The sequence below is a fragment of the Eptatretus burgeri genome, chromosome 3 (genome assembly GCF_056783735.1).
Source record: "Eptatretus burgeri isolate ZD-2024b chromosome 3, Ebu_testis_v1, whole genome shotgun sequence".
Taxonomy (NCBI): Eukaryota; Metazoa; Chordata; class Myxini; order Myxiniformes; family Myxinidae; genus Eptatretus; species Eptatretus burgeri.
The window spans coordinates 73,888,827-73,905,619 of record NC_140963.1 but is presented as its reverse complement, the minus strand read 5'-3'; positions in this window follow the sequence as shown (position 1 = coordinate 73,905,619).

Sequence of the window (16,793 nt, the reverse complement as noted above, 5' to 3'; positions counted from 1 at the left end):
AATATGCGACGGCAACCTCAGTATAGATGTGTCAATGCTGCATGAATACAATAGTATACCGGGTTATCAAAAATATGAAATATAATAATTGTGCCCCCCCCCCATCCAGTTCATATGCCCCCCTTAATACTGAGCCCTGGCTCTGGGCCTGTGTGTATCTATATATATATATATATATATATATATATATATATATATATATATATATATATATATATATAAATATGTCTCTATGTGTGTATATATATTTACATATATATATATATATATATATATATATATATATATATATATATATATATATGGCGGTGTTCGTCTCCTGAAGCGTCCGGGCGGTGTTCTTCTCCGGAAGCGTCCGGGCGGTGTTCTTCTCTGGATGCCTCCGGGCAGTGTTCCTCTCCGGACGCCTCCAGGTGGTGTTCGTCAATGGACGCCTCCGGGTGGTGTTCGTCAATGGACGCCTCCGGGCGGTGTTCGTCAATGGACGCCTCCGGGCGGTGTTCGTCTCCGGACGCCTCCGGGCGGTGTTCCTCTCCGGACGCCTCCGGGTGGTGTTCGTCAATGGACGCCTCCGGGCGGTGTTCGTCTCCAGACTCCTCCGGGCGGTGTTCGTCTCCGGAAATCTCCGGGCAGTGTTCGTCTCGGACGCTTCCGGGTGTTCTTCGTCTCCGGACAGCTTGGCTGCAGACCTGTCTGGATGGGAGTTTGTCTCTGGGCCATGTTTATGGTATGATCAGTCGAAAATTGATTTCAGACATTATTTTGTTTCCATCTTCACTGTTATTCTATGCAGAATTATTTTGATGAGACGGTATGAATCGTAATTAACTCTCCAACACACATCTGCCTCTCCTCCTCGCTCTACCTCCCACCTCTCTTATTTCCCCTCCTCCTTTTCACTCTCCCGCTCTCTCTCCCCCACCCTTCTCTCCCTCTTCTCACCTCTTTTTCTCCCCCCCCCAATGGTATTACCGTCAGCGAAGCGACGGACGGTATTTGCTCGTGATAAAATATATCGATAATTTAATGACTTAATACATTGCAAAAGCACCGTTTACTCTTATTGAATTTCTCGAAATAGATGTTCACACCGATATACACCTTACAAAGAACTTCTATGCAGGAGAAGGCCACTTGGTCGATCATGCCTGCATATTTCTGCCAATATCCATGTACCAATCTATCCCCATTGCTTTTGGGTCTTCTGGGATTTTGGGTGTTCGGTGACTTTTGGGTCTTTGGTGAATTTTGTGTCTTTGGGGTTTTTTCGGTCCTCTGAGACTTTTGGGACTTCGGGGTATTTTGGGGTCTTTTGGGTCATTGTGGACTTTTGGGTCTTTGGGGTCTTTTGTTTCTTTGGAGTTTTACAGTCTTCAGGTACTTTTGGGTCTTTGGGGCCTTTTTGGTCTTCAGGTTTTTGTGTCCTCTGGGACTTTTGGGTCTTTTGTTTCTTTGGGATCTTTTAGGTGTTCAGGGTCTTTTGAGACTTTTGGGTCTTTGGGGTCTTTTGGGTCCTCTGAGACTTTTGGGTCTGCAGGAACTTTTAGGACTTTGAGGTTTTATAGGTCTTTGGGGTATTTTGGTTTTTCAAGGTCTACATGGTCTTTTTGGGTCTTTTCGGTCTTCAGTCACTTTTGGGTCTTCAGGTTCTTTTGGGTCCTCGGTGACATTTGGGTCTTTGGGGAATTTTGAGTGTTTGGAGTCTTTTGGGGTGTTCTGTGACTTTTGGATCTTCATGGTATTTTGTGGTTTTGGGGGTCTTTTTGATTCTTCGGTGACTTTTGGGTATTTGGGGTCTTTAGGGTATTGGGGAATTAACATTTAAACAGGATGTGATTAATAGGCATATAGACTTTACTGATTGACAGACGGCTTCACGGCCTCACCACCTCACTCACGGCTTCACCGTCTCACTGACTGTGCTTTTCGTTTTTACATATAGAGATACTGTAGAAATATATCGCGTTCTTCATTGTCCATGCAGGTCAGGAACTTATTGATCTTTTATCATGTACAGTAAAACTTCCTCCAACGTGGAGGATATATTCAAGGATAACCACGTGTTGGAGGAATTCATGTTGGAGGAATCATTAAACGTATGGGGAAATGGGGGATATGTTCCAGGCTCCCAAAAAACCGACCCTAAAACAGGTTTTCTTGCTTTTTTTTTCTTTTTTTTAAACATGTTTCTTTGTATGGAATGGTGCAGCATTATGAAATAAACATTCAAATAAGTGTTGGTATCATAATAGTACTGTATTATTGCAAAATAACTCACTTATTGTGAGGTGGTTGTTGGAAGTTTGGGTGAAGTTTTCCTGGTGGATGGTGTTGAAGTGCTGCTGGTAGCTGTTGAAGTAAAAATAAAAAATGACCGTTTTTACAGCCATTTTTCCCTGCTGTGCAGGGGTTATGCTTTTTATTGAGGCAATGTTTTATGGCCGGATGCCCTTCCTGAGACCAACCCTGGTCGCCTCTTACGACACACAGGGATATGGTATACCTATTCTAACCGGGGCATACACCGGGACCAGTACACTGGTACTCACTTCGCCGACCTCAGATGGATGACAGGCTGAGTCAACCCCCTGGTGTTAATTCAGCAGCCAACGGGACTTGAACTCAGGACCCAGGGATCCCAAGCCGCCACCCTAACCACTAAGCCAACACCAGGCTGTAGCTGTTGAAGTTGGCCTAAATAATTTTGTTATAGGCACTTGCTTTGTCTTCTGTTTTAACTCCCTGTGAAGCTCTGTGTAAAGATTTAAAGCTGACTCTATGGCCCACTTGAACTTCAGACTTCTTCATTTATGTAAATTCGAACTGCGATCGCGCTGACAGTAGAACAGCAGAACAAACACAACCAAAGTAGAACAGTCAAGTGCAGAAATGTCACACGTAACACTAATTACTCAAATCAGTCACTGGTTCAGAAAATCAATTCTAAAACCTCAGAGATGGATCAGCTGATAGGAGAAGCAAGCACAGACTAAAATATAATTTGGAAGGCTTGCATGCAGCCCTGCATCAGCATAACCCATAGCTAGAGGGCACCCACCATCCAACGATAGAGAGCAGAAGATGAGGATGCATGTGCTCTCGCAGTCGATTGCTGCCTTACAGCATTTTAGAGGAAAAACCATCGACCACGATGCATTGTTGAGTTCAACCATGAAACAGATGGCTGTTAATATGGAACAGTAAATAATAGAGCTGGTGGATACCAATCAGCAGCAGAGACTTGAGCTGACAACTGATTTCACATATAAAAGAGAGGAAAACAAGAACCCAGAAACTATTTTGATCAAAAATTTGCAGCCAAAGTTCCATCAGAGAGAACGAGCATATTTTTCGATCACAAGTGCTGCACCGGATGGATTTGATTCCCGAAAATGGACCACAAAAAGAGAAATTGCTCATTGGAAGCAACAACAAGTTGATGGTCTTATTCCGTGAAAGGGATACTTTAACCAAGTTTAATTTACTGGTCATGAAAAACAGTCGGACTCATTTTGTACTTATTGAGGCACTAGACTTCATGGCTTCAAAAATGCACAGAGTATGGTCCCAATGGCTTCAAAAATGCAGCTGTTGGGATCATGGGATAATTTGCAGCTATTATATTGCACATTATCATGCTCAGGTCACATGATTTTAGGGGAGGGTTGTTGCAGTTATGAAACAGTGTGTGTGTGTGTGTGTGTGTGTGTGTGTGTGTGTGTGTGTGTGTGTGTGTGTGTGTGTGTGTGTGTGTGTGTGTGTGTGTGTGTGTGTGTGTGTGTGTGTGTGTGTGTGTGTGTGTGTGTGTGTGTGTATATATATGTATATATATGTATGTATATGTATATATATGTATATATATATATATGTATATATATGTATATATATATATATATATATATATATATATATATATATATATATATATATATATATATGAAAATTGAAATAATTTATATTTGTTACGGTTTTAATTGTTTTCTATTTTTTAAAGCAGGAGTGTATCAGTTTCTCTGCCCCCGAACTACTTCCTCAGTTTTGGAGCTCACCCCACCAAACATCCTGTGGAACGTTTTGGGGTCCCAGCCGGTGTCCTGAGGTGGGTGAGAAGTTTCATAAATACCTCAATACAATTGTAATTTTGCGTTTAGATCCATACGAAACTGCTCCAGATCTGGATGTAACGTCAGAGTGGTGTTTATCTTCGTTTACTTCACGAATGTTTGTAAGATTGTGCAGTATTTTGTGTATTATTTACCCTGCTTAGTGTTGGCTTAATGGTCAGGGCAGTGGGCGTGGGATCCTAGGATCCTAAGTTCAAATCCCACTTGGCTGTTGAATTAATACCAGGTGGGGTTGACTCTGCCTGACATCCTTCTGAGGTTGGCAAAATGAGTGCCAGCATGCTGGTATCCTGTGTTGGAGTGGTGACCCATCCTGGATTGTGCCCAATAGCCAAGGAAACTGCTTAAGCAGCACCAACGCTCTGCACAGAGTATGGTCCCAATGGATGGATGGATTACACTCACCGAAGGAGAGGGTATTGCATTTGGGTTTGTTTGTTTGTCCCCACAGAACTTTTGTGATGGGTAAGGGCGCTGTCACACCTTGACGTTTTAACCAACAATGGCAACGTATAAAAACGTATGTAAAACGTTGGCATACGCTGAAATTTTGATGGGTTTTTTTAAAAGTTTTGGGCATATTCATAACGTGTTGGTCGAATGCATAACATATTAGTAACGGGCACAGAACGTTTCGTTGTGTTATTGATAACTTTTACCAACGAATGCTTAGCCTGTTGTCGGCGTTCACAACCTATGCCCAACGATAGTTTAACTTACGCATAGCGCGCTAAACGTATCGCCGGCGAACTCGTGGCGTAGCCTGTTAAGAACCTGCCGGACGCCGATTTAAATCATAACCGCCTGAGAATTTGAAGTGTCGACATCGCAGTCACACCTTAACGATTTTGCCAGCATATGCCGACCTATGAAAAATGTGTCTAAAACCCTAGGCGCACGTAAAATACGGTATAGGTGAGTTGTGTATACGTTAAGAGTAGGCTGGAAAACAATGAAGTACGCTGTCATATTACGTGGTACGTGTAATACGTCGTGAAATTTCAAGCATGCTGAAAATTTTACGACGTACTCGGCGTATGGCTAACATGTTCCGCATGCATTGTCATATGTTCCTGGCACGCTCGGCGATCGTTTACACACGACGGACACACGTTACTTGTAAGTTACTCATAAGTCGAAACACGTCAGGGTAATATTTAACATACCCGCAACCTAATTTTCAACCAATGGGTAACGTCCCTTTAACCTATGAGTGACGTGCTCTGAACCTATGTTTTAACGTGTTTGAAACCTATGAGTAACGTGTATTGAACCTATTTGCAACTTGCCTTGAATCGATGACTCGCATGCTATGAACTTATGAGTAACGTGCGTTTAACCTATGTGTAGCATGCTTTGAACCTAAGTATAACGTGCTTCTAACCTTTGAGTGACATGCTATGAACCTATTTGTAACATATCTAAAACGCACATTGTCGTATGTAGACGAATTAGATTGACGTCTTCCGGACGACCACAGCACTTACTGAACGTGTTTCTAACTTACATCTACCGTATAATGGCGTATTGGCAGCGTTAAGGGGAATTGGTATATACAAATGGGCTTCACAAGAGGAACCCATCATTGTTCCAGACTCCATGTTGAGTCCATGTCAATGTCAGTAGTATCAGTAGTAGTAATACTATTGGTAGTAGTTGGTGTGCGTCACAGTAGTGATAGTAGTAGTAGTAGTTGTAGTAGTATGTCTATGTCAGTAGTAGTATGTGAGCGTGATGGGGAGGGTGTGGGTGATGATGGATCCTCTTATCGTCCACGAATAGGAGACTACTTAGCACCATTGTTCGATGTTCTTTTCGGCTAATTTTTTTTCCTCATTCCCACGATGAAATATTTCTTTGTTTTTCTTTTTAAAGTATTAAAAACGACTTTGACAAATGCATAATGTACTAGTAATGAACACAGAATGCTTCGATAACTTATAGATAAGTTATACCAACGATTGTTTATCGTGTTTTAGTCATCCACAACCTATGCCCAACGATAGTCTAGCGTATGCATAGCGTAATAATTCCCAAACACATTATTCATAGGTTATAAATAAGTCACGGGTACCCTAAACATTACTTTGATGTGTTTCGACGTATGAGGAACTTTCAAGTAGCGTGTTGCGAACTGTGAACAACGTTCATGTAGCGTGCTTACAAAACGTTACTCATAGGTTAGAAATAAGTTTCGGGTACGTGAATGTTACCTCTACGTGTTTCGACTTATGAGTAACATACAATTAACGTGTCAACAATCGCATAACGTGCCTTCAACTTATGGCCAGCGTAGCGGAACGTGTGAGCCAAACGCCGAGTACGTCGTAAAATTTCAAGCATGCAAAATTTTTTGGACAACCAAAAAGTACAACGTTTTAAACCAGCGTAATACGACCTATGTTAGTGTTATTCAGCATCCACCTAACGTTCACATAACGTGCCCATAACGTATTCGACGTGTGCCAGCGTTTTAGACAAATTTTTCATAAATCGGCATACGCTGGCTAAATCGTCAAGGTGTGACAGCCCCTTAACATTCGGAATCATCCATCTCCGAGGTATTATAACCGCTTATTGTATATAATCGAAATTTTCACCACCGGTGCGACTACTCATGTATAATGTTTTAATCATAATTATGATGTCATACGTCACGTGCTGTGGCAGCCATGCTGGAAAAACAGAAAAACTTTGGACCTCTATCTCTGAAACCGCACCAAGGAAAAAATTGAAACTTGGCACACAGCAAGTACTCCTTATGTGGAATGTCATTTTTTTATGACATAATGGGTGCCTTCGTTATGACGTCATAATTGCATTTGAAGAACGCTGCATCTGATTTGTATGAAAATTTTTGAGGGTCATCTAGGAATAAAATGGTCCACAGAAAAAAAAATTTGATGACTTCATCGGTCACGTGATTCGGCAACCGTATTGTCGGAAAAAAACATCCAAAAATCTCCAAAATGGCTGAACAGATCGCGGCAAAACTTTACACATATAACCGCCTATACATATGAGGGACAAAAGTTTCACACACGTGATGTCATCGGTCACATGGTTTGGCAGCCATATTGGATTTACCCAAAAACCTCTAAAAAATCTTCTTTTGAATGGTGAGACAAATCAAGGGGAAACTTCACACAAATGTTCCCCAAGCCTGAGATGTACAAGTTTGTTGAGGAATAATTGATGTCAGATGGTTTGTCAGCCAAATTGGTTTGAAGAAAAACATTAAATAATGTTTTATTTGGAACCGCTCAACCAATTCACATTAAACTTCAAATTTATGATCTGGTGGTGGTGTGGAATACATGTTTTAAATTTCAACTTGATCAGACGTGTGGTCTGGCAGTCAGATTTATTTAATTATTTGCTAATGGGTTTTTTTTTTTTTTTTAATAAACAAGGCTCATTTGGCTGTGACTGGATGGGTTTGAGGGTAGAGGAGGAGCAGTTGAAATGTGAATCCTATCCAGGTTCCTCCTGATGATATCATCTTTGCTCTTTACTTGTTTTGGTTTCTTCTGATTACACCAATGCAGGACTTTAGATAGTTCTGAGTGAGTATTTTGTTATAGTTTGTACTTTTTGTGACGTGTTTTGTACACTCACTTTTCCCATTAACTTGTATTTTTTTAAACATGGATTTTTTTTTGTCTACGGGTATCGAGAGTGCTTGTTGAATGACGACCTGCTCTATGATGTGCATTTATATGTGTCATGTGGATGACCCCTACCCAATAGTGCTTATTCACTATTTAGGCATGAACATGGTGGCTCATGTTTCACGGATTAGCTGAACTATCAACAATTTGCCCTAATTGACACCCGAGTGGATGACCGTTCATTTTCTGTGCATGTTCTAACATGCCGGTTATGAAACTCATGATTATCACTAATTTAGCCCTCCATGGATCCAAATTAAACTCAAATGGTGACATGACGAAATGGTGGGATCATGAGGTGGGATCATCACCACATCTCTTAAGACATAAAGGACAGACAGAAAACCTAATAACTTATAATATTAAAAACTAGTCCCCCACATCCTGAGGACAACCAATCACCAGCTGAAGGGGTAACAAACCAATCATGGCTCAGGAACAGTCCAAGGTCTGCCTCCCACCATTTGACAGATGACTGAGAGGAGGAGCCTTCTCCCTTATTTGGTAGGAGGCAAAAACGACGCATAACCTCCTCACTTACCAGGTCTTGCCTGGTTCAACACAGGGGAACATGTAGACAAGATCTCTTAACCTGCCTAAGTGTCTAATCTAAAATAGACAAGGCTCACGCCCACTGGCGAGGTGTGCAAAGGACAACTTAGTCTTACCACATGTTAATACAGTTCAAAAGTCCAAATAAATAAACGAACACAAAAGGTGCTTTAGACCTTTCACCAAAAAGAAGCTTTCCGATGAACGTAAAAAATGATTAGTTTGGAGAAAATTTGTAACCAGTCTGTTACTGTGGTTGTTTAACTTATTTGGTGCCAGCAAATACAACCTGTCGCTTCGCTGATGGGGTTATTCATCGGGGGGGGGGGGGAGGTGGAGAAAGAGGTAGAGAGAGGAGAGGTCAGGTCAGATATGGGAGCATGTGCCAGAGCAGCGCATCGCTGTGTCAAATTTCCGCCTGTACTCCAAGGGCCGCCGTCAGGCTATCCCCCAAGCAGATGCCTGGCCCAACCCCATCTACTTGAGATTCTGATCAACCTGCTGCAACCACGAGGAACATGGTTGGCCCATTGGCCTCCTCCACTCATGAGGCTCCCTCGCTGAGAGAATCTGGTGAGCAGGATCAGTGTCAGGAAAACGAGCCACATGTCCATATCGCCGCAGCTGATGCTACCGGACCATGCAGGTAACAAATCTCATTTGAGTCTCTCTCAGCAACCGCTCATTGGGCACAAAGTCCGACCAGCAATAGCCAAGGATTCTCCGAAGAGACCTGGTACCAAAGGAATTAAGTCTCCCTCTCAGATCCCTGGTCAGATTCCAAGTCTCACATTCAGAGAGCAACACTGGAAGCATCAAGGACCTTAAGACTCGGACTTTCATCCTCCCACACAGGTACAGGCAGTGCCACACCCCATGATCCAGTGAATCCATGACTCCCCAGGCCCAACCCAGACATCTGTTGACCACTGGTCACAGCCAGCAGAGACATGAATATCACTGCCAAGGTAAGTGAATCTCTCCGTGACCTCAACATCTTCACCACAAACAGCTGCAGGCAGGATAGCAGTATCCAAGATGTCATTAAAAGCCTAGATCTTAGTTTTGACCCAATAAACCCATAATCCAAGTGGCTCCGACTCCTCATTCAGCACCTCGAGGGCCCCCAAAAGGATATCTAAAGTCTCCGCAAAGATGACTGCATCATCTGCGAAATCAAGATCAGAGATCTTGACATTTCAATTTGATGCACTGCAGCTTGGTCTCTCTGACATCCTCCCCAGAATCCAGTCCATTCAAGTGATGAAAGGTGTGGGGGCCAGTACACACCCCTGATGAACTCCAGTAACAACTGGAAATAAGTCAGAGATGGAACCACCACATCTCACAGCACTCTCAGTACCAGAGTAGAGTTCAGATATCAGATCGATCAGTTTTGGTGGCATCTCAAGAAGACCAAGAATCCTCCAGAGGACATCCCGATTCACTGAATCAAACGCTTCACAGAGATCAACATATGCTGCGAGCAGCCCCTGCCGAAACTCTCGTGTGCATTCGTTGAAGACGCGAAAAGCAAGGATACGGTGAATTGTTGACCTCTTTGGTATAAAGCCTGACTTCTCTGGACGCTGGTGCTCAAGTAGATGGTGGCGAACCCTATCAATAATTATCCGAGCAAAGACCTGGCCCGGCAATGAGAGCAGCGTCACCCCACGGTAGTTATTGCAGTCTTGGCGATCACCCATCCCTTTCCAGAGAGGGACAACAAGTCCCCTCTTCCAGTCAGTTGGGATGATGCCAGGCAGAGCATAGAACTGCATGCAACGACATGAGTGCAGCATTTCCACCAGCCTTGAGAAGTTCAGCATGGATGCCACAGATCCCTGGAGCATTACCCCCATTTCAAACAGTTCACTGCAGCCTGTTTTTCCACAAAAGAAGGTGGATCACAGTTGATTGGAGGGTCAGCAATAGAGATTGTAACACCCCTGACGATCAACTCAACAGCTGGTGGATCAGCCTGGTACAACCGTTCAAAGTAACCGGCCCAGCGGGCCTTCACTTCGGACTCTTCTGTCAAGAGCCCACCACCCTCTGCTCTCACTGCAGTGCACCAAGGGATGGGCTTGGACGAATGCAATGCGCAAATTACCCTGTAAACAGGACGAGAATCACTTGACGACAAGTCATGCTCTAGTCCCTCACAGATTCTTCGCACATTGGCCTTCTTGGCCACCCTTAGTGCACGTACAGTTTTATGCCTCAGCTACCTCAACAGCTCAGCTCTGCCATTCAGCCTGGCCCTGTGACTCTCAGCAATGGTATCCATTGTTCCTTGAGAGAAAAAATTCTTCTTCGCCCTCCTGTGAGTTCCAAGAAATTTTCCGGCAATATCAAGGAAGGTGGTCTTGAAGGCACTCCACAACTCTTCAGGATCCGCCAAAGCACCCAGACCGCCCAAATCTCCACTCAGCCTGTTCGCAAACTCCTTGGCAACACTCTCACCCTTGAGCTTGCCAACATCCAGCCTAAGCTGGGATGGTACCATTCTCCTGGATTTAAGGTGCAACTTAAGAGTTGCTATAACAAGCCTGTGGTCAGTATTGAGGAACTGAGCACTCCGGTAGACCCTGCAGTTCTGGATCATCCTCCAGTGACCATCAACGAGCACATGGTCAATCTCCTTTGCCACACCACCAGCGTTGGAATACCAAGTCCAGCGATGAGCTTGTGGGCGCTGAAACCATGAACCAGCCACCCTAAGTCCATGACTTCTTGCAAAGTCAAGGAACTTAGTACTATTGTCATTCACAGTTCCAGACCCGTGGGGACCAACACATCCCATAACTATCCCTATCAGTTCCAGTCAATGCATTGAATTCCCCCAAGACTGGAAGTGTGTCTCGCCTGGGGCACTGATCAACCACAGACTCGAGCATGGCATAGACTGCGTCCTTCACGGTGAGATAACTCGCCTCACTCGGAGCATATTCAGAGACCAGGGAAATGACACCTAAGGAGTGATGAATACTTAGTCTCATAATACGCTCATTGACTGGTGTTACCTCAACTATCATTGGAGTCAGCTTATTGGACACAGCTACAGCAACTCCTTGGGCATGGTAACCATCAGAGTGAACAGACCAATAGTAGGTGTAACCACCCGCCATGATCTCGCCGCAATCCGGTCTCTGAACCTCAGAGAGTGCTGCAATACCGATGTCCAAACACTTGAGCTCAGATGATAACAGACAGGTGATCATCCTCTCTTAGGGATAGGACTTTCCAGGCACCCACCCAAAGGGACCGCCTCAGGTTAGCCAGGGAGACCGCCGTCTGGTGGACGACACCTCAGCACCACCCCGACACACACTACTGCAATCTGACCCAGGAAGTTTACCCCGTGGTTTTCCTCCTATCATCAAAGATTGGGGGTCCTTAAGGCTTTGCCCCAATCCCATTATCCCGTGAGGTGCCCTGTGAAGGGAAGCTGCCAGGAGGTACTCCCATGGAGTGGGTTTTCAGATTTTCTTGTGCTTTTTACATGTTTTGCGGAATGAAGGGTTTTATGGTGGCCGCAGTGCAAATCCTGCCACCAACCTCCTAATAAGAAGTAACCCATCTGCAGGAGGACGTCCGCAGACACAGTTGGGCACGAGATATGGATGGCCATTGGCTTACAAGGAGCTCCTCCGCCCTTTGACAGGTTTTGTTCTTCATCCTGCTGGGTGTCCATATCATACACCCTCCTCACCAAGAAATTTGGTGGGGGAGACGGTTTCGTCGCTGACAACCCGACCATGGAACAGGTTAGTACAGGTTCACATGGTACCTGTAGCAAGTCACAGATCTCATCTGGCCTGACCTGACATCCAGAGGGGGGAGAGGGGAAGGGGGTTTGGGAGGTGGTAAATGTGAGGGGAGGGGGAAGGAAGGCAACATGAGGGAAAGGGAATGTGGTCAAAGGGTGGGGAAGGAAGGCAGTGTGATGGGAAGAGAATGTCGTGTGAGGGGAAAGGGAAGGGGAAAGGAAAGCAATGTGAGGGGAAAGGAAGAGGAGAGGAGGAGTGGGGAAGTATAAAAAATGGGGGGTAATGAGAGGTTGGGGGAGCCAGGAAGGGGAGCAGGGAGGGCAATGCCTCAACAAACACTGCTATACATTCCAGAATGGGGGTAAGGACGAAGAGGAAGTGGGGAGATGGAGGGGATTTGGGAGAAGGTAAGGGGAGGGGGTTCTGGAATTGTTTGGTAGCGAGACTTGAGGAGGAAATTGGGGGTCGGTTTCTCAACTTGTGTTTAGTGGTGGGACTTTCGGAGAAGGTGGGCAGGGAGTAGTGCAGGATTGAACGAAATGGGATATATTACAACAGCATGTTAATACAGCATGCAGAGATCGACCAGAGATGTCCATTTGGGGTGGAGAGGGGAGGGGGTTTGGGAGGACGTAAATGTGAGGGGAGGTGCAAGGAAGGCAGCATGAGGGGAAGGGATTGTGGTGTGAGGGTGGTGGGAAGGGAATGCGGTGTGAGGGGAAGGAGAAGGGAAAGGAAAGCAATGTGAGTGGAAAGGAAAACTGCATCAGGGGAAGGAAAGGACAATAAAACGAGCCCAAACAGCCAAGTTTTCTTTTTTTACCACCATGTTCGAAATTAAACTGGGCGGGAGCATTTAAAACCCATGATATCTACCTGACAAAGGCCTACCTGCATGTATGCATGCTTGCATAGGCAGCGACCTATGCACTCCTCCAGTCAGCTCACTCTGAATCTGATTCATACATGCTACACTCTGGGGAAGCTGTTTTAAATTTAAATCTTAACCATCGGTCCTTAGCAGAGGGGGAGGGGTGGGAGAGAGAGAAAAGGGAGGAAGGGGGGAGAGGAAAGGGGGAGAGGAAGGAGGGAGGAGAGCACCGCCTCATCACATGTCACTATATACTTTGGGATAGAGGGTGAGGATGAGAGAGAGATCGAGAGAAAGGAGGGAAGGGTGGAGAGGAGAGAGAGAGGGGTGTGGGAGATGGGAAGGAGAGAAAGAGTGCTGGACTATATTAGGAAGGGGCACAGTGAAGATTGGACATTGAGAGAGGCGGATGGGGGAGGGGAGTTCTCAAAAAGAATACGTTCTGCTTTATGAACAAAACACACACACACACACACACACACACACACACACACACACACACACACACACACACACACACACACACACACACACACGTGCTTGGCTGATATCAGCAATTTTTCTGTATTCAACCTAACAAACTTGAGTAGCTTTCACCCTTGCTTCGGGTGTATTTCAGCAAACAAATGAAAAAAACGTTGCATTATAGACGTTTCAAGAGATGTGCATACGCATTATTCTTTATAAACAGCTGCCAATCGTCGTGTGACAGGAAGAAAAAAAAATTGGCTCGGTAATTTAGAAAACACTTTAATACGGTAAACGGCCCAGAAATCGGGTGTTATCAAGCTTATTTCGCTTTGTAACTCACAAAGAGAAAGCACGTAACCTTTCAAAGGACCCCTGATTCATTTCAAGTAACCAATTGCTTTCGAAGCAGCCACGAGTACATAGGAAAACATGATTGCTCTTACACTGCTGAGGTTAAAAGTTAAAACCACGAGTACATAGGAGGGAAACCACGGGGTAACATCCCTGGGTCAGATTGCGGGAGAGTGTGTCGGAGTGGTGCTGAGGTGTCGTCCACCAGACGGCGGTCTCCTTGGGTTAACCTGAGGCGGTCCCTTCGGGTGGGTGCCTGGAATGTCCTATCCCTAAGAGAGGATGATCACCTGTCTCTGTTATCATTTGAGCTCAAGCGTTTGGACATCGGGATTGCAGCTCTCTCTGAGGTTCGGAGACCGGATTGCGGCGAGATAATGGTGGGTGGTTACACCTACTATTGGTCTGGTCGCTCTGATGGTTACCATACCCAAGGAGTTGCTGTAGCTGTGTCCAATAAGCTGACCCCAATGATAATTGAGGTAACACCGGTCAACGAGCGTATTATGAGATTAAGGATTCGTCACTCCTTAGGTGTCATTTCCCTGGTCTCTATTTATGCTCCGACTGAGGCGAGTGATCTTACCGTGAAGGATGCATTCTACGCCACACTCGAGTCTGTGGTTGATCAGTGCCCCAGACGAGATACACTTCTAGTCTTGGGGGGATTTCAATGCATCGACTGGAACTGATAGGGATGGTTATGAGGTGTGTGTTGGTCCCCATGGGTCAGGAACTATGAACCAGAATAGCACTAAGTTCCTTGACTTTGCAAGAAGTCATGGACTTAGGGTGGCTGGTTCATGGTTACGGAGCCCGCAAGCTCATCGCTGAACTTGGTATTCCAACGCTGGCGGTGTGGCAAAGGAGATTGACCATGTCCTCATTGACGGTCGTTGGAGGATGATCCAGAACTGCAGGGTCTACCGGAGTGCTCAGTTCCTCAATACTGACCACAGGCTTGTTGTAGCAACTCTAAAGCTGCACCTTAAATCCTGGAGAATGGTACCATCCCAGCCTAGGCTGGATGTTGCCAAGCTCAGGGATGAGAGAGTAGCTGAGGAGTTTGCGAACAGGCTGAGTGGACACTTGGGGGTCTGGGTGCTTTGGGGGTCCTGAAGAGTTGTGGAGCACCTTCAAGACCACCGTCCTTGATGTTGCCGGTGGATGCCTTGGAGTTCACCGCAGGGCAAAGAAGAATTTTGTCTCTCAAGGGACACTGGATACCATTGACCAGAGTCGCAGGGCCAGGCTGAATGGCAGAGCTGAGCTGTTCAGGGAGCTGAGGCGTAAAACTGTACGTGCACTGAGGGTGGACAAGGAGGCCTATGTGCGAGGAATCTGTGAGGGGGTAGAGCATCACCTGTGGACAGGTGATTCTCGTCCCGCTTACAGAGGGAATTCGCGCATTACGTTCATCCAAGCCCATCCCTCGGAGCACTGCAGTTCGAGCAGAGAGTGGTAGGCTCTTGACAGAGGAGTCTGAAGTGAAGGCCCGCTGGGCCGGTTACTTTGAGCGGTTGTACCAGGCTGATCCCCCAGCTGTCGAGTTGGACGTCAAAGGGTGTTACAATCCCTGTTGCTGACCCTCGAATCAACTGTGGTCCACCATCGCTTGTGGAAACACGGGCTGCGGTGAACCAGTTGAAGCGGGGCAAAGCTCCAGGGATCTGTGGCATCCATGCTGAACTTCTCAAGGCTGGTGGAAATGCTGCACTCGCGTCGTTGCATGCAGTTTTGTGCTCTGCCTGGAACACAGGCATCATCCCAACTGACTGGAAGAGGGGCCTTGTTGTCCCTCTCTGGAAAGGGAAGGGTGATCGCCAAGACTGCAACAACTACCGAGGGGTGACGCTGCTCTCAGTGCCGGGCAAGGTCTTTGCTCGGATAATTCTTGATAGGGTTCGCCACCATCTGCTTGAGCACCAGCGTCCAGAGCAGTCAGGCTTTACACCAAAGAGGTCAACGATTGACCGTATCCTTGCTCTTCGTGTCCTCACTGAACGCAGACGAGAGTTTCGGCAGGGGCTGCTTGCAGCCCATGTTGATCTCTGTAAAGCGTTCGATTCAGTGAATCGGGATGTCCTCTGGAGGATTCTTGGTCTTCGTGGGGTGCCACTGAAACTGATCGATCTGATGTCTGAACTCTACTCTGGTACTGAGAGTGCTGTGAAGTGTGGTGGTACCGCCTCTGACTTATTTCCAGTTGTTACTGGAGTTCGTCAGGGATGTGTACTTGCCCCCACACTTTTCAGCACTTGTATGGACTGGATTTTGGGAGGATGTCGGAGAGATCAAGTTGCGGTGCATCGTTTGGCAATGTCAAGATCTCGGACCTTGATTTTGCAGATGATGCAGTCATCTTTGCGGAGACTTTAGACATCCTCTTGGGGGCCCTCGAGGTGCTGAATGAGGAGTCGGAGCCGTTGGGATTACGGATTTCTTAGGTCAAAACAAAGATCCAGGCTTTCGGTGACATCTTGGATGCTGCTGTCCTGTCTGTGTCTGTTTGTGGTGAGGATGTTGAGGTCGTGGATAGATTCACTTACCTTGGCAGTGATATTCATGTCTCCGCAGGTTGTGAGCCGGAGGTCAATAGACGTCTGGGTCGGGCCTGGGGAGTCATGGATTCACTGGATCATGGGGTGTGGCGCTGCCGGTACCTGTGCGGGAGGACGAAAGTCCGAGTCTTCAGGTCCTTGGTACTTCCAGTCTTGCTCTATGGGTGCGAGACTTGGACTTTGACCAAGGATCTGAGACGGAGACTTAATTCCTTTGGTACCAGGTCTCTTCGGAGAATCCTTGGCTATCGCTGGTCGGATTTTGTGTCCAACGAGCGGTTGCTGAGAGAGACTCGGATGAGATTTGTTACCTGCATAGTCCGTGAGCGTCAGCTGCGGCTGTATGGACATGTGGCTCGTTTTCCTGACGCTGATCCTGCTCACCAGATTCTCTCAGCGAGGGAGTCTCATGAGTGGAG